At 43.3% G+C, this 23,488-nt stretch overlaps 1 protein-coding gene across 2 annotated transcripts in view; it reads left to right on the top strand.

Moving 5' to 3' along the window:
* The window catches only part of SLC7A2 (solute carrier family 7 member 2), an 80,821-nt gene that overhangs the window by 17,256 nt on the left and 40,077 nt on the right, over positions 1 to 23,488 (top strand). The window contains exon 1 of one of the 2 annotated variants that reach the window (XM_056114091.1): positions 23,166 to 23,184. The exons of the other annotated variant lie outside the window; for it this stretch is intronic. The gene's annotated coding sequence lies outside the window, so the exon portion shown is untranslated. Of the gene's footprint in view, positions 1 to 23,165; positions 23,185 to 23,488 lie in introns of those variants that run through there. 2 annotated transcript variants of the gene reach the window in all.

The raw sequence follows: 23,488 nt of genomic DNA, 5'->3' as shown, positions 1-23,488 counted from the left end.
TGACAGGGCTCCACACTTCCCGCTCCCCTCGCGGGCCGACAGCTGCTCCTGTAAGAGTTGTACTAAACTAGATCTCTCCTAGAAATGGAATCATGCAGCATTTGTTTTTTTCTTGGCTGCCTTTTTTCCCACTTTAATAATATCAAGTTTTGTCTATGCGCTAACATGTTCTGCTTTAAAAAGTGTTGGTTTAATTTTTAAGAGTCGAAGAATATTTCATTGTATGTTTTGCATTTTTTTTTTAACCTCTGGATGAACCTTTGGGTTCTTTTCATTCTTGTGATAAATGCTCCTTTGAACATGGACATGCAAATAAATATCTCTGGTCATTTTTTAAAATACGTACACCTATAAACAGGATTGTTGCAGCATATGGTAGCTATATTTATAAATATTTAAGAAATCACAATTTTTTTTATAGCAGCTTTGGATTTCTAGCATCATTGTACAGGGCTTCCAATTTCTTCACATGCATGCCAACACTTAACATTTTCTATTTAAAAGATTAGCCATTTTATGGGTGCTGAAGTATATTGATGATTACTAATGTATTAAAAACTGAAACCAAAACCCCAAATCATTCACTTTATCTTTCCAAAGACCCAAAGAAGTAAAATGTTAATATTTTATAAGTTCCTGTTTATTTTTAGCATAAACTATCTTTTCTATTCAGATTATATATATGTGATTTTCCTTTTTTTAACATATGTTACATTTCATATGTGTATATATGTATATATATGTGTATACACACATAAACACACATGTGGTTTGAGGCTCTTCGTGTTCCTGGAGCGAGCAGATGCCATTGGGCTACACTAGCACGCGGCAGGGAAGAATGGAGACGTTACTGGCACCCGCTCGAGCAAATCAAAGATCAACAGGATGACAAGTGATACAAGTGAAGTGATATACACATATATATTATGTACCTAGGTTGAAAGGAAAGTCCTGAGCTCATCTCGGCTCACAGCTAGCAGATGCATATCCAAGACACAGTCTCCCCAGCCAAGTGTGTGCTTTCACCCCTACACAGCTGTCAGGGAGCACTGTCATGAGGCTTTCTTGACCTCAGTGTTTCCTGGTGAGTTCATGGGAGTTCATGCCTTCCTGGTCCAGTCATGAAACCTAGATAACCAACCAAGTTAGTATAAAGGAGGGTTTGAAGAGATAGAACAGCAGCTAGGCTGCTACCTTGCTTGAGGTAGGCCCAGGTTTGACCTCGGGCACCCTCTGTCATTCCCCTGAGCCCCACTAGGAGCGATCTCTGAGTGCAGAGCTAGGAGTAAGCCCTGAGCATTGCCAGGTGTGACCCCTCCCAAACTAAAATTAAATCATAAAATAGTTGGGAATGGTGGAGAGTTGTGAACTAGAGGTTGACACTGAAATGCTGTGTGCTCCAAAGCACATATTGGAAGTTGGGAGGACTGACTGTCGCCATGTGTATAGAAGCCTAGGGGCGACCCGAGATGGGGAGAGAGGAGGCAAAGCCTGGGACTGCCCGGAAACCCTAATTTCCTGCTAGATCGCTTGAATTCTGTTAGAACACACTGCCTCATAAAGCAGTTCCAAATATATTCTTTCTGCATAAGAAAAGTAGATTTGGTGTTGGAGCAATAGCACAGCGGATAGGGCAGTTGCCTTGCAAGCAGCCTACCCGGGTTCGATCCCCAGCATCCCAGATGGTCCTCCGAGCACTGCCAGGAGTAATTCCTGAGTGCATGAGCCAGGAGTAACCCCTGTGCATCACCATGTGATACCCAAAATGCAAAACAGAAAAGTAGATAATATGAAGTAGCCATTTAAAGGATCTGACTCCTTGCATCCAGCTAATTTTGGTACAACTTAAATGGTAAGTTTTTTTAACTCTCTCTCTCTCCACCCTTTTGGTCTTTGTTTTTGGTTTGCGGCCACACCTGGAGGTGCCCAGGGACTATACTTGGCTCAGGGCTCTGGGGTTGCTCCCAATAGCACAGAGGGGATCTGTGACAGGGATCAAACCTGGGCCTTCCACAGGTTCAGCCATTTGAGCTATCTCTGCCCTCAGATTTTCCTCTTGCTCCTTCTCAGTGGGGACAGTTCCTACCTCAGTCAGCAGAATGACCTTTCCCTGCTTAGGATTCATCATTACTGTCATTGTCATTGCAAGCTATCATTACTATACTTTTGTTCAGTTAAAATTATTGTGTTGTAAAGATGACCAATTAAGGCCCATTTCCTAGCAGATTCTACTTTTTAAAAATTCATGAATCTTAGCTGTTGTCTCGGAAATTTACAATAATGAGGATAAAGGCAGCGGAAAATGATAAATTTTGCCCAAATGAAAGATAAGATGTTTGTGATCTGAATATTCACAGTATTTGGCAGAACAATTACTAAAGAAAATGTCTACTCTACTTTTCAGAATTAGGTATTCTACAAAGGGTATTGGGAACGGGGGAGAGAAGGGAATTACAGTTCTTAACACCAAAATAAACTATTGCATAAGGTGAACCTTTAAACTTAAGAAAGGTTTACCTAATCAATATTTATTTGATCTGAGTAGTGGCTATGTAATGGTGTAATACCCCTTGACACTTTTCCAAAGTCATCAGTATTGTGATGACATAACTTGTAGGGATTTTTACAAAGTTACAAAGACCTGTAACTTTGAGGGGAAATGAGGAAATTAAATGGGATAGAAAGTTTATGCATTCTGGTCAAAGTTTCGAAGTTCTGCTTATCTGGCTGTTGACTTACACTTATGCAGAGAATCATGATAAAAACTTTACTGTCAGGCACACACAAAATTGTATCATCTGTTTTTAAAACCCGAATTAGATACCTTAGTTAATACTTTTCTAGCTAAATTTTTTTTATCAAATATCTGAATCATCCGTTTCTATTTAAGGTTTGGAGGTAACATAAGGGCATTTGGTGGAGAATCTTGGGCATTTTCAGGTGCTAAGATAAAGTGTATATCAAAACCATAAATGTTAGCACTGTTGTAAACATGTGACCTAAATATAATGAAAAACATTTTAAAAAGTAATAGAAATTGGGTATCTTTATTTCTTTATCTGTGGCAGCTTCTTGGTAGAAATACTACTTACTAGGTATGCATTTTATTGAGTCAGTAGCTCGCTCTTTTATATTGAGCCCTTTATTTGAAGTCTTCCAGTATTATAGGGGTAACATCATTACCATTCTTGCATACTGCCATTCTCACATGTGTTTTTGTGGTGGGAGTGGGCGATGTTGGCCACACCTGAAAGTGTCCAGGGGGTCACTCCTGGTGGCGTCGAGAGGGTCACACTTGGTGCGGGGGATTGAACCAGGGTCATTTTCATGGAAGGCCAAGTGCCTTCCCATACCTGTGCTCTCTCTCCAGCCCTGCCATTCACATATTTGAAGAAATCTAGCTTTTCTCTAAGTCTTCGTTTGCCTTCACAATGAAAAGAAGAGGCTGGAGAGAGAGTACAGCAGGCAAGGCGCTTGCCTTGCAGGTGAGGGGTGTGATTCCTGGCACCGCATTTGGTTCCCTGAGTACTACCAGGTGTGGCTCAAAAATCAAAGGGAAAATACATCAAAAAACAAAGTTAAAAGGAGCAGTTTGTAAGCATAGTACATATCATTGTTGTTTACTGGACAGTGTTTGCTGTTTAATCCTTCGAGCAGTTCTGACATGCCTGTTTCAAAGCTGAGAGGACTGAAACTCATCTTTGATTTGCTCTGGAACCTAGCGGCTAACTCGCAGAACTGATGAGTGGGAGGTGAAGCAGGATTCCCACCTTCGCTCTCTCCCTCCAACGTGAAAATTCTGACAGTTGCTTTGATTGCCCTTCAAGTGATAACATGACTTCCAACATGTTCTGGTTGTGCTTTACTGGACATACTTAGTCTGTATTTAAGAAAAAGATGGTGGCTACAGCCCAGTATCCACCCATACCTATTCAGAACTCATTGGAATGCCAAGTTCTTGCCAAGTATTTGAGCTACTTCAGGGACTGAAGCAATTCCTGCCCTCTTGAAGCTCAGTTCACCTTGAAGCCTTGGCTTTATCACCTCCAGAACCAACTTGGAAGTGTTTGACACAAGGAACTGAAGCTAGAGTAGTTGACTCTGGGCTGTTGGAATTCTGTGTGTACTCCACAGTTATTTATCACAAGTGTGTCTAGTATCTGCTTGTTTTCCCATTTACTCCTATAAACGGACTCCCTCTGTGGAGCACAAAAATAATGTTGACTTAAAACTAAATTGTATCAGTTTATTTCTAGGCACAAAATGAGACCACAAAAAAAGTTTTGGTAACAATAAGGAGAGGTTGCTGATATTATCAGAAACTATTTGAAATGAAATCTAAAGAAAATAAAAGTACAAATGATGTGATTTTTCAGGGCCAAAAGACTTTATTTGTTCTGAGAAATGTTTTGAATTTAGAAATATGAGGATTAAGAATTTTAGATAATTGAGAACCCAAGAGAGATAAGGAATGAACTAGATGTTAGAAAATCAACACAGTTTTACAAAATGTTTTTTTGTTTTGTTTTGTTTTGTTTTTAATTGCAGGAAGCGTTATATTAAAACTTCGGAGATTGTAGCTAGAAGAAATTAGTTTTCAATATTCAAAATTTTAATATATGTTACAATGCTTATCTGGTTGTTTTTCTAGGTACTTAAAATTTTCCCTGATTGCTTCTATTTTATTGACTGTTATTCTTTAAGTCTTAAGATAGAAGTGATCCATGAATTTGAGATCTGTTAGGATGAGAGTTTGTTTTGTTTTGAGGGGCAGGAATAAAACAGGAACTCATGCATGCTGCGCCATAACTGAGTCACATCCCCAGCCCCTAGAGATGAGGTTTTAAAATTTCAATCTTCCAAAATACATTTTTAGTAATGCCTTCTCTCTCTCTGTCTCTCTCTGTCTCTGTCTCTGTCTCTCTGTTTGTCTGTCTGTCTGTCTGTCTGTCTTTCTGTTTTGGTAAGATCTTGATGATGACCTTCAAATTCAAATTGTCTTTTCTTCTTTTGGGTGCTAGGTGTGTTGCCAAGAACCAGGGAACAGCTAGATAAAATTCTGTTTTTCTCCTTATTTTGAAATTTCGTGACAAAGAAGGGCAGGTACTTTGGCTACAGAATCTTGGGTTCACATCCAGCTCAGTGATTTTGAGCAGGTTGTTTTATGTGTCTGAGCGTCTGTTTCATCATCTGGAGATGGAACATTTAGCCCGGAGGTGGTTGGAGGATTTAATAAAGTCTGTCAAACTTTCATCACCTAATAGGAAAGTAATGAGTGATTCCATTTCTTCTTGTTTTTGTGTTTCAAACCCTGTGTTCTAATGAATGACCTTGTTTAAAAGTGACTTTCTGTTGAATTGCTTCTTCCCGCAGGTGATGGTTTCAAATACTTCTTTTCCTTTCATTCTTCCCTTTATTTTTGCACAACTTGCTCAACACCCGGGACTGAAGGCAGCTGTCCCCTGCAGCTCTATTGATCCTATTTTTCTCTCTCGAGCATGCTATATTGAGCTGGGTGATGTAATCATTAGCTAGCACTGGCTTTGAACCAAGCAGTGGCGACAAGTTTCTTTCCTTAAGGCATCCTCTGGGTAGGATTTCATCCCAATTTAGAATATGTGCTTCACAACTGGGCTGTTTATTGGCCAAACACTGCCTGTGCTTGGTTCTCTGGGATGCGGTGCTTAACACTTCACTCACTGTGTCCTCAGTCCGCGAATGCTGGTTGTGGGAGAAGTCTGGACTCCATGAGAAGTGTGAACTGCAGGGGCTGAGAGTTCAGTGGGTGGGGCACTTGCCTTGCATGCAGCCAGCCTGGTCCCCTGAGCACTGCCTGATGTGATCCCTGAGTGCAGAGCCAGCGGTAAGCCCTGAGCACCGCCAAGTATGCCTGCCTTCCTTCCCCCAGGAAAAAAACAAAATGTAAATTGTAAACTTCACACTGTCTCTTCAGCTGGCACACAAAATCTTCAGTGGCTGTAAAAAAGATCAAACCACTAACTAGTGGGAAAAAAAGAAAATTCTTTTAGATTAAGAGACTTGTTCATTGTTTTGGAAAAGACTAATAATGCCAGTATTACATCTTTTTATGCGGAGTCAGACTGAATTTTGGTACCCTAATAAGTATTAGCTTAAGTACTTCCTTTTTTTTTTTTCTTTTTTCTTTTCTTCAAGTTTTGGCTTTGTCATCTGTAAACTAGAGGTGGTCATCCGAGCTACCTCTGCACTATTGGGAAGTGGTGCACGGGCTAGCATTTAAGAGCTGCAGAATGAAAGTCATAGTTGTGATAACACCGTTGTGTACATTTTATGAGCAGATATCATTCTGTGAGACACGAGAACCTATCATACTCTTTGGGCGGGGTGGGGGGGGGGCGATTTGGGCCACACTCAGCAGTGCTCAGGGCTTACTTCTGGCTCTGGTCTCAAGGATCACTCCAGGCTTTGCTTGGGAGAAGCGGGGGTCCAGAGGGGTGCTGGGATCGAACTCAGGTCAGCTGTGTTCAAAGCAAGTTTTTCTGCTTGCTATACTGTCTCACTTTTTTCTTAACTTTTTTTTTTTAACTTGAATTCTCTTCAAGCAACATCAAGGAGAATGTGTCTCTTTCCTCTTCTGGCTGCCATTTTCTCTTCCCAGGATGACTGCAAGTGTCCTGTTTCTAAATCTTATTCCTCCCAGAGCTGGCCCTCCAGGATAGCCTCTCTGCTTTTTCCTCTCACCCTGACTTATGTGGAAGGGCTTGTTTCTCATTGCCGGGGCTCCCCAAGGAGTCCTGGTCTTTTTTTTTTTTTTTTTGAATTTTTATTAGTGAAACACCATGAGGTACAGTTGTAGACTTACAAATTTTTGTGCTTGGGTTTCAGTTATACAATGATTGAGTACCCATCCCTCCACCAGTGCCCATTTTCCACCACCACTGATCCCAGTATCACCCCCCTCCCCCCCCCCCCCCTCCCAGTGGCAGGGCATTCCCTTTTGTTCTCTCTCTCCTTTTGGGTGCTGTGGTTTGCAAAAGTGACATTGGGTGGCAGGCAAGTTTGGTCCATAGTCTACTTTCAGCATGCACCTCCCATCCTGGGAGGATCTTCCCGTCACCCTTTATTTGGTGCTCCCTTCTCTGTCTGAGCTGCCTTTCCCCTTAGCATGTGCGGCTGGCCTCCAAGCCATGGAGTGGACCTCCTGGTGTTTATCTTGGCCATTCTTGGGTGTTGGTTTCCTATTTTGTTACTTTATGTTCCCCAGATGAATGCAATCTTTCTATGTCTGTCCCCCTCTTTCTGACTCATTTCGCTTAGCATGATACTTTCCATGTAGTACCACTTGTATGTACATTTCATGACTTCATCTTTTCTAGCAACTAAATAGTAAGGAGTCCTGGTCTTTGCTTTAAACATCACTGTATATCTCTCTTTTTCTTCTGTGGCTTTATCTTGTCCTCATATTCAAATTAAGGTTGCTCATGTTGGGCCAGAGAACTAGCTGAAGGGGCCGAGTGTGGGCTTTGCATGTGGGGGACCTGGAGTCAACTCCCGACGCCACACCCTCCCGAGTACTAGGTCAAGATTGCCCCGTGCACTGCCAGGTGTTGCCCACAAGCAAAGGAAGCTGCTCATTTACGGAATATATCAGCTCCTCCAGATCTTCTCAACGAGGGTGACATGATTCCTAAGACAAAGCTTGCTGAGTTGAATCTTAATGATTGTGTGAAACACAGTCATTACTCTCCCTTCCAGCATCACTGCCACTGCCTAACATTCTGGCCAACTGCAATGTCTTCTTCCTCTCCAGTGAATTCGGGAGAAGTGGAGGAGTTCCTAGTGATTGTCAGAGTGGAAACCATATTAACACTTTATTCTATTCCATTTTGAATGTTACTTGGCCTCAGTTTTAGATTCTGAGTTCTTTGGTGACAGGTACAGGTAAGTGACCCATTGATTTTTGATCTTAAACACAGGCTCTATGTGGAAGAAGTCAAGCATGCATAGGGAAGAATCTAGAGTAGACAGTTTCTCACTGTGGCCATGCTCCATCAAAGTGTACTTTCAAGTAGGGGCTTGAGTCAAGTTTAAGTATTTGTGAAATGTACCTTTTAAAACCTATACTGAGTAATAAGTGTGTACATTTTCAACATCTAAACTATTGAATTAATTCGCATTTCAGTTTGTTTTATTTTAGTCTTGGGGTCTTACACAAAGGTGCTGGGGTTTACTCCCAGAGCACGCAGGGGAATATTGGTGCCAAGGATCAAACCAGACTCCTGCAGGTGAAAAATGCTTTCTAGTCTGTTGAGATATGAATTTTAGTATTGTCTTCAAGTTCTTGGGGTATGTAGAAAGTTCCAGAGGAGTTTGGTGAAGACACGTGGAATAGAGTCTCTGCTGTCCAGGTTTATCAAGTGCAGCTGCATCAGAGGAAGGAGTCCCCTGAGCACCAGATCTAAGTATTAAATTTGCGAAGTTCCAGGTCTTCAAAAAAGAGGCAGTCTTTTTAAATAGGCCGCATGCATGCTGGCTTATTTTATAGTCTTGTGACCATAGTGCTGCAATATAATTTTTTAAGCATCTTAAAAGCAAATTCATTCTCTTGTTTTAAAGTTACTTAAGTTTTTATTTATTTATTTATTTATTTGCTTTTTGGGTCATACCAGCAATGCTCAGGGATTACTCCTGGCTCTGCACTCAGGAATTACTCCTGGCGGTGCTCAGGGGACCATATGGAATGCTGGGAATCGAACCCGGGTTCCCCACGTGCAAGACAGATGCCCTACCCGCTATGCTATCACTCCAAATTTTCATTTTTTTTATTCCTTTTTGGGGTCACACCCAGCGATGCACAGGGGTCACTCCAGGCTCTTCACTCAGGAACCATCCCTGGCGGTGCCTAGGGGACCATATGGGATGCTGGGAATCAAACCTGGGTTGGCCACAAGCAAGGCAAATGCCCTACCCGCTGTGCTATCACTCCAGCCCCAAAAGTTACTTAAGTCTTTAACCTCGAAATAAAATCTCTATTGCTGACAAGACCTCTGGTAAGCCTTTTCTCGAGCCCCTACACCTTGCCTTCCTTCTGTTGCTGCTGCCCCGACAGGTGCCACCCACGCTGACAAGCTTACACGCTTTACATGCCGTATGCCAACACACACTCATGGTGCACCAACATTCTTCTGCTGGGTACCAGTGGTCTCTGAGACCATTGGGGTTTCCTCTGTGGTCACATTCTACCACTGAACTGTCCCTCTGTGCCCTATTAGACTAGACATTTTTCAATGCAATTTGATTTTTACTTTTAGTTTCTAAGGGGGACGGGGGGGACACACCTAGCAATAATCAGGGGGCTAGGAATAGACCAGTGCTCAGAAGTGACCCCTGATGATGCTCATGGCATCATATTTGGTGCTGGGGATTTGAACCGGGGCTGGCTACAGGCAAGGCAAGCATGGTAACCTTAGTACTATCTTACCAGTCCCAGAAATTTGATTTTTAAAGAAAACCTAGAATACCATAGCAATATTTGCTCTTCCTGATTTGCAGATTAGACTAATATATGCAACATTTCTCTCCTGTTATCTGTTTTTTTGGGGGGGAGTTGTTTTAGAGCTATTTTAGGACAAGTGCCTTCTAGGAGGAAGCTTTTGAAAAGACCAAAGTTGATGTCAAAGAAAAGCTTTTATTCCAGAAAAATAGAAGAAAAACCACAAAGAACTTAGACAGCACTGAGTATACTTTTTAGCACATTTAAAACAAAAATGATCCTAATCACCTAGTCCCTAGTGTTTGACCAGAAGGGGCCAGTGGTGGGTTGGAGGAATTGTCCAGCAGCACTTGATGCCTTGGTGTTGAATTCTAGGTATATCTTCTGTCCTCGCAGTCTGGGTAAACTCTTGGATGGAGAAATGATACCAGGTGTGTGCTTCCGTCTGCACGGGACCCCACCTGACCTCACCTGGACACTAGCCTGGGGGGAGCCCCAAAAGACTTTACACTGGGGAGGGGGTGCTGGGCTGTGGCCTCCCTCCAGCCTTTCCCGCAGTTCTCTCTCTAGCTGAGGGTGCTGGGGTATCCCAGGAAGGAAGATTGGGTGCCCAGGCCCAGGTGACTCTTTGCTAGTATGTGGCCAACTGAAAAGAGGACAAAATCCAACCCAGTCTGGGGAAGCAGGTTTCTTTGTGGTTCTGTCTCCCATTTAAAAAGCTTTCTGTTGAGCCACATCTGTCTGGAGGAACACCCCGCACCCATGTTTAAGAAATTGTACTCGGAAAGTCCTTTCAGCTGACTGTAAAGTGCCATTAAGACGGTGCTGTGATGACCCCGGTGACTGCAGCAACACAGCCTCCAAGGCAAGAGGAGAGAATAATCCAGGCTTTGGAGCCCGATTCGCTCACTGGCCATGGAAAAGCAGGGCTGACGGTGTGCTCTGGCCCCTGAGCGTGCTCTGACAGCCCAGGCAGTGTCCAGGAGAAGAGATGGCGCCACCTTCCTGCTTTGTTTCATTACATCTTGTCTGATGAGAGAGACTAGAGTGCTGTTTGTCTTCATCTGCTCTTGGGAACCGGAAGGTAGCTTAACTGATAGAGCACATTCCTTGCGTTGGATTCCCTGTACCTCAGACCCTCTCTTCCCTTGAGTCCCACTGGGCCCTGGTTCATGGAAATATGGTAGAACATTTGATACCATGAGACAGTCATGATGCAGGGGGCCAGTAAGTTAGACCACTTACAAATCCGTTTAAAAAAAAAGAACACCCATATATTTGGGGAAATTTCTGAATATACTGAAGAAGTTCAGGATAATATTATATATAATTCTTACAGTTTAAAACTTGCAGGTTTAGAAAACTCTTCCACGTTTTCAGTGTTCCACTTTAACGCATTAGGACTACCCATGAAGAGTTTTAGTATAGTAGGACTGAGCTGGGGAGGGGCCCTAAGCAGTGTTGGTACTGTGTGCATGGTAAGACTTCAGACAATGCACTAAAAGAATATGAGTAGTCGATTAGACTTACGTATGCTCAGGGTGCATACGTAAGGGTGCTCACTGCCACTTTTGGGGTGCTGTGTATGTCAGTACTGATGTTCATTTATTTCCCTGGTGAGGATGTGATTCCCAGAATGGTGTTTTGATCTCAGCACTATCTCCAGATAAGATAGTAAATGACACTTAGCAGATTCTAATGACTAGTTATAAGTGGATTAAGTAAAATTAACTATGACATTCATCATAGTTAACATCAGTAGTGTTTTGGCGCGGGGCAGTGGGGGAAGCCCAGCTGTGCTCAGGAGACCAGGCGCCCTCTTGGTGATTCTCAGCCACTGGACCAGGAGGATGCAGTGCTGCGTGGGCCCTGCAGTGCCAAGAATAAGCAGGCCCCCTTGGTGGTGCCACCCCTGGTCATATTCTGGTAAGGCAAGAATATCCCCCTATAGCATGTAGGCAAGAGGTGCCCCACCTGTGGTACTGTCTCTCTTGCCCCCATTTTCTTCTCTTTAAAACATGGTACACATAGTATTTATATTCTTTTAGTGCACACATCTGAAGTTTTACCATGCATACATTATAAAACCCTCATCACTTCTCCCTAGGCTGGAGCGATAGCACAGTGTTAGGGCTTTTGCCTTGCACGCAGCCAACATGGCCGACCTGAGTTTGATTCCTCCACCCCTTTCGGAGAGCCCGGCAAGCTACCGAGAGGATCTCGCCCGCACGGCAAAGCCTGGCAAGCTACCCATGATGTATTCAACATGCCAAACACAGTAACAAGTCTCACAGTGTTACTGGGCCCGCTCGAGCAAATTGATGAACAACAGGAGAACAGTGACAGTGACATCACTTCTCCCTAGTCACATCTAAGAATTTATATTTGCAACTTTCGTATAATTATTGCCCTGCATTTTAGTACCTGAATTCCGTCATCAGCTGTGTCTAATATACTCTTAAACTCATACATACACCGAGTTTTTAAATTTTCAGTGATAATATATTTTTATTTTTGTAAATTCTGTTGGCTCCATTTCCTCGAGCTGCCTGTTCATTTTGTTAGTGGCTTGTTTACAGTCACTGTTTTTTTGGGGAGGTGGGCGTGGGGGTTGCACATCCTGACATGCTCAGGGCGTACTTTTGACTCTGTTCACAGGGGTCACTTCTGAGCTTAGGGAACCATAAGGGATGTTGGGGATAAAACCCAGCTAGGCTGTGTGCAAGGCAAGCACCCAGACCTGCTGTACTATCTTTCCAGTTCCTATATTCACTTTTTAAATTTGATCTTTCATTTATTTAAACTTCTTCGTACACGATCACGATCATCCTGTTGTTCGTCAATTGCCTCGAGCAGGCCCCAGTAACGTCTCCTTCGTCCGAACCCTGAGACTTTAAAAAGTGCCATATTCAAGACTCTTTCAGGGTTAGGAGAGTGAGACCCATCATTGTTACTGGTATTTGGCATATTGGGTACGCCACGGGGAGTTTGCCAGACTCTGCCATGTGGGCAGGTTACACTTGGTAGCCTCCCAAGTTGTCCAAAGTAAGAATGATAAAATAAGATGTCGCAGCCGCGTGCTTCTGGGAGCTGGATTTTATAGTCTCTGGGTCTTGGCTGTTGATGGGATTACACGGCGCCAGGGGGCCAGTTGGTGGGTGTGACCCCCGCCTACTGGAAGATGGAGGATCTGGGTGGAGGATGCTCAGCCCCGATCCGAGCAGGCTTGGAGATCTCAGCCCCGGGACCCGCATGCCTTTGTTCCTCTGCTGGTACCTTCATGCGTGTGGAGAGTGGTCTCAGCATGGTTATGGCTGGTTTTGGAGGTCTTCATATTCTGTTCTGGTATTTCTAGTCCCTGAAGTCTTAGGGAGTTTAGATCTGTGATTGTTTCTGTCATAGAAACAGGGTGATTGATTCCTTTTGTTGTAGGTATTTGGGAATTTTTTGATTGTGAGCTGTCGTCGATAGAATTTAACCAATGGAAATTCTTCAAACAAGTAGGTTTACTGGTAGAACGGGAGTATTTCTATATTCAAATATTCAAGTAACTTAGAGATTGTTGGGGCACGGGTAGGTTTGGAGGCAGGAGACCATGTGTGTGGTGCTGGGGGTTGAACTGGCATCAGCTGCCTTACCCCCTCTCTGGCCACGAGAGATCCTACTAAATGGACCCTTTCCCCTGGTCCTGCTCCATCCAGCACGGTTGTCTTGGCGTTGTCATCTCGAGGAGGGCCTGAGACTTTGAATTTACATAGACCGTGGTTCCCTTCATCTTAGCTTCTGCCACTCTGCTGTTCATCTTGCATTTCCCCTCTCATCTCTCCCTCCTCAGTGTATTAGTCTCTCTCTGCCTCGAGATAATATTTTCTGTAGAGCTCTATCCATTATGTTGTCACTTATCCAGAATTTTGGGTCGGATTTTGTTTTTCTGGGAAAGTTCTTTAGAGTAGGTAACCAGTAGAATTCTGGAAACAAGACCTTGTGCTTATGCTAAGAATTCGTAATAGAGATGTATTTTGTAGTCTTCAACAAACAGCTCTGGGGCTTAAAAAATATTCTCAAAGGTACATGTTACATTTGCCAGATTTAGCTTCTGGTTTCTTAGGGTACTCAGCGTTCACACTTAATAACATTATTGTGGAGCCTTCAGGAAACATTAATTTCAGTCTCTGATGCTTGAGCATAAGGGAATTTTAGATAAGGAAAAAAAACCTTGGGGGCCAGAGAGATAATAAAGTAGGTAAGATGCTCGCCTTGGCAGATCTGGGTATGCTCCTTGGCACTGCATACGGTCCCCTGAGCACTCCCAGGAGAGGTCCCTGATTGTCACTGGGTGTGGTCCAGAAACCAAAAATGAAAAAAAGACAGCAAACTTTTGGTCTTAAGCATAAAATCAGGGATTTCTCCCACCTTCTTTGAATGCATGTGCTCCTTCTTTTTTTTTTGTTTTTGTTTTTTGGGTCACACCCAGCGATGCTCAGGGGTTACTCCTGGCTCTGTAGTCAGGGATTACTCCTGGCGGTGCTCGGGAGACCATATGGGATGCCAGGCATCGAACCCGGGTCGGCTGTGTGCAGGACCCTACTCTCTGTACTGTCGCTCCAGCCCCTAATGCCTGTACTACTAAATTGGGATAAGGAGGAATAACTTGGTGGAGAGTGGAATGGAGCAGGAAGGGGGACAGAGCCTGTCTCTCTCTTGGGGCCCCTGAGCACAGGTGCCCACTGGATCTTCTTTAGCAGTGACTCTTCTCTCAGCATCCCTGCAGAGTTCGGTGTGAGAAGCCTGAAAAATGGACCCTGTACTCCACAGAGCCTGGAGCAGCCCAGGAAGGCTTCCAGAAACATTAGCTTCCTGTGAGGCTGGAAAGAGACCCTGGGTCTCAGTATTGGCCTTGGAAAGAAAAATACCAGACTGGTACTTCATTTCTTTCTGAACTTTTGTTTCTAAGTACCTACAAATCTTCTCAAATGAAATTGAGTTACTGTTATCAGTGGACTATTTTTAGGTGTTCCAAGATGTGAATGGCAGCCTATAGCCGTGATTTATATTTGTAATAATAAATAATCAGCCTCCACCATCTCAAGTTGCCTGCTCACCAGTGGACAGTCCCCATATTTTAGCACATTGGGTCCCCACAACCTCCTTAGCAAAGCGTGACCTTTATTTCACTAGTGAAAAAATGAGAGCTGAGACTTGAAATACTCATCTCTCCTTCGAGAACTTGGAGCTTGGACTGGAGAGGCAGTGTAGGGGATAAGGCACTTGCTATACAAGCTGTCTACCCGCTTCCCCACCAGCCCCTGAGGGCATGGCTGTGGTCCTGCCCCCCCTCCCCGACAAAGCAAAGTCTCAAGCACTTCCAGTACCAGGTGCTTTTACAAGTTTGCTTTCATCACTTCAGCTATGGAATCGATGGATGGTAATATTGTAATTGCAGCTGATTCTCATCAAGATTTTAAAAAAGTGTTCAGTCTTACACGAGGACCATCTTTTTTCTTTAAAAATATTTTAAACAAAGTGGTCTACAAAGTAGTTCGTAACACAGTCGTTACAGTCATTCAGTGTTCCAACCCCAACCCCACCACCAGAGTGACCTTCCCTCCACCATTGTCTCCATTTTCCCAACAGCCCCCCAAGACTGCCTCCTCAGCAGGTGCAAAATAACTAACTTATTTCCTATTCTTGTTATAACTAATTCGATATGCCAAACACAGTAACAACAAAGTCTCCAGTGGAGACGTTACTGGGCCCGCTCAAGCAAAAATCGATGAACAACGGGAGGACAGTGACAGTGACAGTGACAGTTATAACTAAATGACTAGTGGAATTACCAAAAAGATTTTACTAAAAGAATTTCTGAAAATTGTTGTATCTGATCATGGGATTATTAAGTCCTCTGAGGGTGTACTAAGATGTTTATTGCAAGTTGATGCTTCTGTATTCCTTTTGTTTATTGAACTTAGCTGACTTCTATGTTATTTTCCTGTGAATTTGGTGTGATCCTACTGGGATATCAGTATCATGGAATTTGGAGGTGTTATTCCAGAAACTCCAGGGTCTGTAGAACTGGGCTGAGTTTACAGGGTGGCAGCTGTGGAATGTGGGTGTGTCTTCGGGGGCTTCTGGGAGGGGTGAGGGAGAGGCTGTCCAGCCCCCTACTTTGAGAAGACCTCAGAGCTCTCAGTGTGAAAATCGGTGTGCTAGAGTTAGTCGGTTTGGTGTCTCTGTAAATCTGAGCCCAAGAATGAATTCACATGGAGGTGACTGTGGGGTGTGGGTCAAGAGGGCCATCTTAAATTTTTTTAATATCTGGCAGCGTAGAAATAATGGTTTTGTTATTGCCATTATAAAGAAGTAAACAAAAAATTTACTCAGGAATTTACTCAGGAATGAGTAAAATAATTGAGGTTTTTATGTGTTTATCTAAGTGCTTGTGACTTTCACATCTGACCTTGAATTTTTTTCTGACTTGATTGTTTCAGGGAATAATAAGGGAGCCAGAATATAGCATCAGAACGAACACCTTGTTTAGCCTGTCCTTACTGAGTATGGCCATAGTACTTTTGTTTTTGGAAGTGGAGAAATTACTCAGCATTATTGATTGGGGTAGGAGTCAAGGATAACTTGGAGCCAGCCTTCTCTCCCTAAATCTAGATCCAACATGAAGCTATTTTCCCACTCATTTCTCTATTTTTTTTTCTTTTTTCTTTTTGGGGTCACACCTGGTGATGCACAGGGATTACTCCTGGCTCTGCACTCAGGAACCACTCCTGGCAGTACTCAGGGGACCATATGGGATGCTGGGAATCGAACTCGGGTCGGCTGCGTGCAAGGCAAATGCCCTACCCGCTGTGCTATTGCTCCAGCCCCACCTTGATTTTTTTAAAGCTGAACAATCTTTAACCTGATAAATTTGCAAGGGCTAAGCTCTTGACCTGCCCCATTATCAAGGATATTTGCATTATGAGCATTCTCTATCTTAAGAAATAGGAAGTACTTATAAGTCTAATCAAACTAACAAAAATATCAATGATAGGAAAAAAAAAGGCCAGAAGCACCGTCTTAATCATTCACATAGATTCCTCAATAAATCTCTGATCCATTCTCTCATTCCTCAATGAATTATATTTGCACTAACAAAGTTGTGTGAGGGAAGGGACACTGCAGTGACAAGGTCTTGCATGTGGACACCTTGGGATGGACAATTCTGGAGAGAGATGAGTGATCATCTAAAGGATTTGTATGCTGGGTGTTTCTTTGGCCAATGCTCCAGTGAGCCATTTCCCTTCAGCGACCGGCTAAACTATTTTGTGCTTCATTTGCAATTGGATATGTGTTGGGCTTCTGCTCACAGTACATGAAGCAACTTACGGTGCTAGAGCCATAGATGATGAAATGCTGTTTCCCTGCTCACAAACAAGGACATTCTTGCAAGCAATATTTGTTGAAATCAGCCTGTGAAAGATTCTTAAACAAACTCAGACTTTGTTGACAGAAGATAAATGGAATAGGAAGGTAATGGTGAGGATTTAGGAGGCCCAAAGAATTTGCACAAGCCATGGCTTTGGGTAGTATTCATAAAATGTTTGACTCAGTGACAAGGAAATGATTTACTTATACGCTGAACATTCTCTAATGGCCAGCTTATAGACACAGCCTATGTACCATAGAGTTCCAAAAATTCCATTTCTAAACGTGCGTTTAACTAAGGGACTATGTGTAACCTTGAAAGGTAAGAATGCTTAGAAAGAGAAAAATATAAATGCTATCAAAATCCCAATCAGATGATTGCTCACAGTGAGGAATGAAAAAGTGTAATTAGCAGAAAGTTCTCTTGCGTTTGCCATGGACATTCATTTGAGGGGCTCAGATTTTAAAAACAGAAATAGAAGAATGCATGGTATTAGTTTAAGAAATAGTAAAGGCAAAATTGTGTCTTCTCTAAATTATGTACTCAGGAAAGTCAACCAAAAAAGGGAGGAACCTGGTGTGGTAATAATTGGTGACCACGAAGGTAGAGCTGCTAAGTTCCTACTTAAGATTTTCTTTCCAGACTGGCATTCCAGTTAGGAATAAGATAAATAACTGGAAAGGAACTGCCAAGTTGATGACTGAGAATCTGGCTGCCTTAAACTCAATTCAGGTTCCTCATTCGACTTAACCGGTCAGCAATTCTGAGCGCAGAATGGCCTTTTGTCATCTTCGAGGCCCCTGAAGAGAAGGAGCTTTTACGCAGATGGGATCCTGGAAACCAGGATCAGAGAACTGGATCTAGTCACCCACAGAATTCTAGCAATTTTGTGCTATGTCCCTGGAAAAGAAGTGACTGATTCCCAAAAGACATCATGAGTTTACCAAGCTCAGATTATATCTAACTCTATACTGACTTTTTACATTCCTCTTAGACTAGGGGAGTGGAGAAATTTTGATACAAAGTGTTAGAAGTTGAAAGAGCACTTAAAACCATGTATGATAGTAACTCTGGGGGAAAACGGGAAAGAAATGTAGATTTCTAGGTGGTTGCCTGACATACCCCAGGATGTTGATTAATGGGTCAATACCAGCTTGGAGAGATGTTCTTGGCCAAACGAGTTAACAGTTTCTGTCCTTTACTTGGATTATGATAGAACTCATGGGCTGGAGTTGTGACTTATAAGTAGAGCGTATGCCTGGCAACGTGTGGGGCCCAGGATTTCTTCCCTGGTACCTATAGACAAACAAAAAAAAAAACAGAAGATATTTCTATTAACTTTGTGGCAACATATAGATAAGTATTTAGTGTTTGGTGCATGGGCTTGTCTTACAGTGTATTCCTAAATAATGTGAAATCTAGAAATCACAATCAGTGAAGCAAAGTGGAATCCAGAAAATGCATCTGTGCAGCTGTATTTGAGGAATAAAGGGCCCACAGTGTTTCTTGACGACACTCTACCTGTCTCTGCAGCACTGTGAACACACAGAAAATGCAATATATAAACAGAACACAGACCTTGCTGTCAAGAACTTGGAGTTCTGAGGAGTGTATTTGTTTCTTAGGATTGTCATTTAAAAATAGAGCCAACCATATAGATTAAAATAATACTTGGGGGTGAGGGTTTGCAGTCGTGGCATGTGGAAATCTGAAATCAAGGTGGCAACAGGGATATATTTCCCCATTGACCTGTAGGTAAGAATCCCTCGTTGCCTCTTCTAACTTTGGGTGGTTACCATCAGTATTTAGTGTGTCCATGGCATGAAGCTTGAACCAAGGTCTTCACACATTCAGGTCATGCTCTTGGCCACTGAGCCACAGCCCTGGTGCAGCGTTTTCACACAACACCATGTATTAGATTAGAGTCCATCCTAATAACCTCTTGATTTGGTAATGCCTGCAGGGAACCCTTTTCAAATTAGATCATTTATATCAAGTACTAGGGTTTGAGGACCTGAACTTTCCTTGTGTGAGAGAGACATCGTTCAACTCTTAAACTGTCATAATGCTGATAATTGACTATAGTTATCGTTTAAAAATGCTATTAAAATATAGAGTTCTTTCTTTTTCTTCTTATATTTATTTATTGAATCACTGTGGGAAAAGTTACAAAGCTTTCAGGTTTAAGCCTCGGTCATACAATGATCAAACACCTTTCCCTTCACCAGTACTCATTTTTCACCACCAGGAACCCCAATATACCCCCGCTCCCACTGCCTGTGAGGCAGATGATTTCCACTTAACTTTTCTCAACATTGATTACATTCATTATTTTGACAAAGGATGCACCATTATTGTTTAGAATTCCCCCCCCCCCAACAATCAGAATTGCTGAAAAGGCATTGTGAAATACTTTGTTTTCTGTAGCTGGTTATGAGAATCATATAATGATTTTGGATTTCTGCAAAGAGCCAGATAATTACGAGATTAGTTTCTGTGCGTCTGGTGTTATGGCCAGTACCGTCCCCCTTCCCATGAGACTGCAGTTGCCCCGTCACCTCTGGCTCATACCTGGCTTTCCTATAAGCTCTACATGGTGGCCACCTTGCTGCTGGGGGGAGGAGGGGAGGGGGAAGGCGGAAGGGAGCAACACCCTTTCCCTCCTGGGGAGGCATGGCGCCATAGTTTAATGCATGGTCCGTTCACTTTTCTGCCGCAAGCTGCCTGGCTCTGGATTAAGTCCTTTTGCCTCTGGAGCCATGACCGTGCCAGAGAGCCGCTTGTGGGGGGCAACTCGTGACCTCGGTAGGGCGTGAAGGACGAGATGGTACTGCCCCCCACTTCCCATGAAACTGCAGTTGCCCCATCACCACCTGCTCATACCTGGCTTTCCTATAAGCTCTGAGAAGGCGGCCACCTTGTATGTGGTCCAGATGCATTTCTGTCAAAAGCCACTGGGTTTCAAGATTTGTTTCTAAGTTTCTGGGGTCATGGCCGTTAATCAGCTTGATAAGGAGCCAGATAGGCTGTTTGTAGGCGGCGACCAGGGTCTCGTTGGGATGGGGAGGAAAGGGCCGGTTCCACCCCCATCTGGTGAGGCCTTGTGTGTCCCGTCACTGCAGGCCCAAACCTGACTGTCCAGTGGCCTCTGGAGGATGGCGGTCACCGGGCTGCCAAGGGGAACAGGCCAACGCACAAAACCTGTTCCCACCTGGAGTGGCCCAGCGCCAGTAACCTACTGCAGGAAGAGGACGCATTTCTGCCTAAAGCCTTTGGGTTCCGAGATTCGTTTCTGAGTCTCTGGGATCATGGTCGTTAAGCAGTTCGATCAGGAACCAGAGAAGCCATGCTTCCAATTATATAGCTGAGCCAGAGGTGGTTTGTGGGTGTGTCTCCCACATACCTAACTTTTGGCCATTTACTTTCTTGATAAACTTTGCCCCAAGTTTTTGGGATCTGGCCAAAGGCACAGCAGCAATTTTGGGGTATCTGAAAATCTGAAGGTGCCATCAGGCTGCTGATGCACTTGCCTCACAGGTACAGATTGACCTTCTGGCGGCACCATACCCTCCAAAATATAGAGTTCTCTGACTACTAGCAACTCCTTCCAGCTTGGAGGAAGGCATCAAGGATGGATGATTTGACTTTCCAGGAGGAAGAAGCAGCATACAAAGCCTGGAGGCTGTCAGAGGCTTCTGAGTTCTGAGAAGTGAAAAGGAAATGTAGCTTAAAGGAAAGGCAGAAGCTCAGCTTGGCTACAAAGGTATTATGGAATTCTAGCTGGCAGAGCTTTGTACACTGTGTTGAGTTGGTTTAAAATAATTACTAAAACAAAACAAAGGGGAGAAAGCATGCAACAGGCTAAGCGCATGCTTTGCATGTGGGAGGCTGTCATTGAAGTCCCCTGAGAACTGTATGGTCCCCCTTCAGCACTGAGCTGGAAGTACCCTTGAGAACCATGAAATGTGACCCCATAAAACCAAAACATTAAAGGAATGTACAACAATAACAACAAAAATACAAAGAACTAATAGAGGTTTAGGGTATGGAGGAAGATAATGAGTAAATTAGACTCCATGTTTGCTTGGTAGATCACATCCAGAATGCTTTGTTTTACTTCAAGAATTTTTCAGTGAGTGGTTTTTGCATTTCTTTATTTATTTAGACACTTAAACTCTTACACTAGAAGTTTACAAGCTGGTGAACGTTGGCAATTAATTCTCCCACAGAGAGTGGTTTTTGAAGTACAGTCATTCTGAAAATTAATGGGATTATCTGTAAGAAAAAAAGAAATCTTGAAATGACAGACGTTTGGGATTATTTAGAGAAGACTTTTCCATTTGTTCTTAAGGTAGAATTAGGCTAGTGTGTAGGATTTATTAGAGATAGTTCTTCCTTCCAAAATAAAAAGATCTTTTAACGATAGGACAGTAAATGGGGAGAATAGGACCTCTTGAGAGCTTGATTTCTGATTATGGCCGTAGCACCCTGGATGCGACCCATCTTGTTTGCCCTATGAAGCTAAGAGCAGGGTTGGGCCTGGGTCCTTGGGAGGGAGAATTAAATTTCTTGAAGTGTGCCATCTATAAGAGATGGAAGCAATTCTGCAGCAAAGATCACTGAGGGACAGTTTCCGCTACGGTGAGTTAGAGGACTATTCCCTAGAGGGCCAAATGCAATGCTCAGACTTGTAAAACAAATTTACATATGTTTTATAATGAAAAATTAAGAGCATTAAAAAGGCTTTCAGATTAAATGTCAGTGGGGGGGGCGGGCATTCAATCATTGAAATGATGTAAAACCTGCACTACAATAGTCTCTGTAAATTATATCCCGATTAAAAATTTTCTGCAAGTTTTCAATGCGCGCATCTTCCCTGCCATTGCTGTGCTGTCTTCATTGTCCTTCACTCTGGGTTCAGCATCCTCCTTTCTGGGTTTACAGATGCTCAAGTTCTGTCAAACTTGTTTCCGGGCATCCATTGTTGGTCATTTATGCTAAACCTAATAAATTTGACTTAAAATGTAAACGTGTACATTTTGTTTAACACAGAACAGCAGTTTTTCCTTCACTGGAGGCCGGGCGGGTGGCTGGCTAAGTAATCGCGTTACTAGGTTCACAGAAACTGACCAGCTGCCAAAGTGTGTATTAAATGAACTGTGAGGGTCTGGAGAGAAAGCTCAGAGTGGCTGCAGTGCATGCCTTTAAAGACCAGCCTTGGGCCCCAAGTGCGCTCCCTTATGCCCTCCACACCAGGTGGAGCCTGGTGACCCTCAGCATCGTGAGTCCAAGCTGTCCTGCGTGCAGGCTGCGTACTGAACTCTCAGATTTTCTTAGAATCGGAAGGAAAACTCAGGAGCTAACAGAGAAGGCAAGGAAGAAGCTTCCTGCTGTCTGTGTAGAGTGGGCAAGGTGGAGACTGGAAAGCCGTAGCTTAGTAAGCCTTGTCACGTATGTGTGAACTAGAAAAATGTTGGTAGGAAAATGCTACAGCTTATCTTAGTCCCATGGATGTAGCAAATGAGACGCGGACTGGGGCAGGCACAGTTACAGAGGGATCCGACACCCATCCCTCCACCAGTGTACATTTCTCACCATCAATGTCCCAAGTTCCGCCCCTCCCCAACACCTCCTACTCCCTCAGCCTGCCACTATGGTAGACACTTTTCCTCTTTCTCTCTCCTTTTGGGCATTATGATTTTCAATATAGGTACTGAGAACTTACCATGTTTGTTCCTTTACCTTCTCTCAGCATGCGGTTCTTATCCAGAGTGATCATTTTCCAACTCTCATTGTCAGAGGGGTCCATTCTCTGTCCTAACTGCCTTCTCCCTGGCACTTGAGACAGAAAAGAGGGATTTTAAAACTCAGGCCAAAGTATTTAGAGTTGCTGGAGAAGTTCGCAGAAGGCCAAGTGTAAGTAAATAGGTCAGAAGTATTAAAAGTAAACTCATTTGTGTGTATTTCATAATTTTTGTTTTTAATGGGTTGATAAATATTTCAAAGATATTTTAAAATTACAGAAACTAAATTATTTAACCGAAATAATTTTCTACAATTCTCCAGCCCAGCCTGGTGTCCGTTCTTTTCTTTTCCTCCCAGGGATCATTGAAAATCTGGTGGGGAAATCATGGTGCTGCTTTCTTGGAGCAAGCAGTGATTCATGGACCAAGACACTCTCTCTCCTTGGTGTTGAATACTCTGAAGGTCAGCTGAAATAGCTCTTTGCCAGGAAGCTGCAGGAGTGTGAGCCTGAAAACATGGAAAGAGTTTATTTATTTCTTTAACATTAAAGGTGAATGAATCGTAAATACTGTAATAACCATTAAAAATAAAGATTTTAGAGGCAAGAAAGCAAGTTGGAGTAATAGATTCAGATTGAGTGTTTACAGAAAGTGAGAAACTGGCTCGCAGTTATATGTAGTGATGTATTTGTGTGTGTGTGTGTGTGTGTGTGTGTGTGTGTGTGTGTGTATCAGGGGGAAGGGGCCATACCTAGAGGTGTTTAGGCTGACTCCTGGCTCTCTACTCAGGGGTCATTCCTGACAGGGCGTGGGGAACCATATTGGGTGCCTGGGATCAAACCCAGATAAACTCTG

The sequence above is a fragment of the Sorex fumeus genome, unplaced genomic scaffold, assembly GCF_029834395.1.
Source record: "Sorex fumeus unplaced genomic scaffold, SorFum_2.1 ptg000024l, whole genome shotgun sequence".
Classification (NCBI taxonomy): Eukaryota; Metazoa; Chordata; class Mammalia; order Eulipotyphla; family Soricidae; genus Sorex; species Sorex fumeus.
This window is presented reverse-complemented; position numbering and strand designations above follow the sequence as displayed.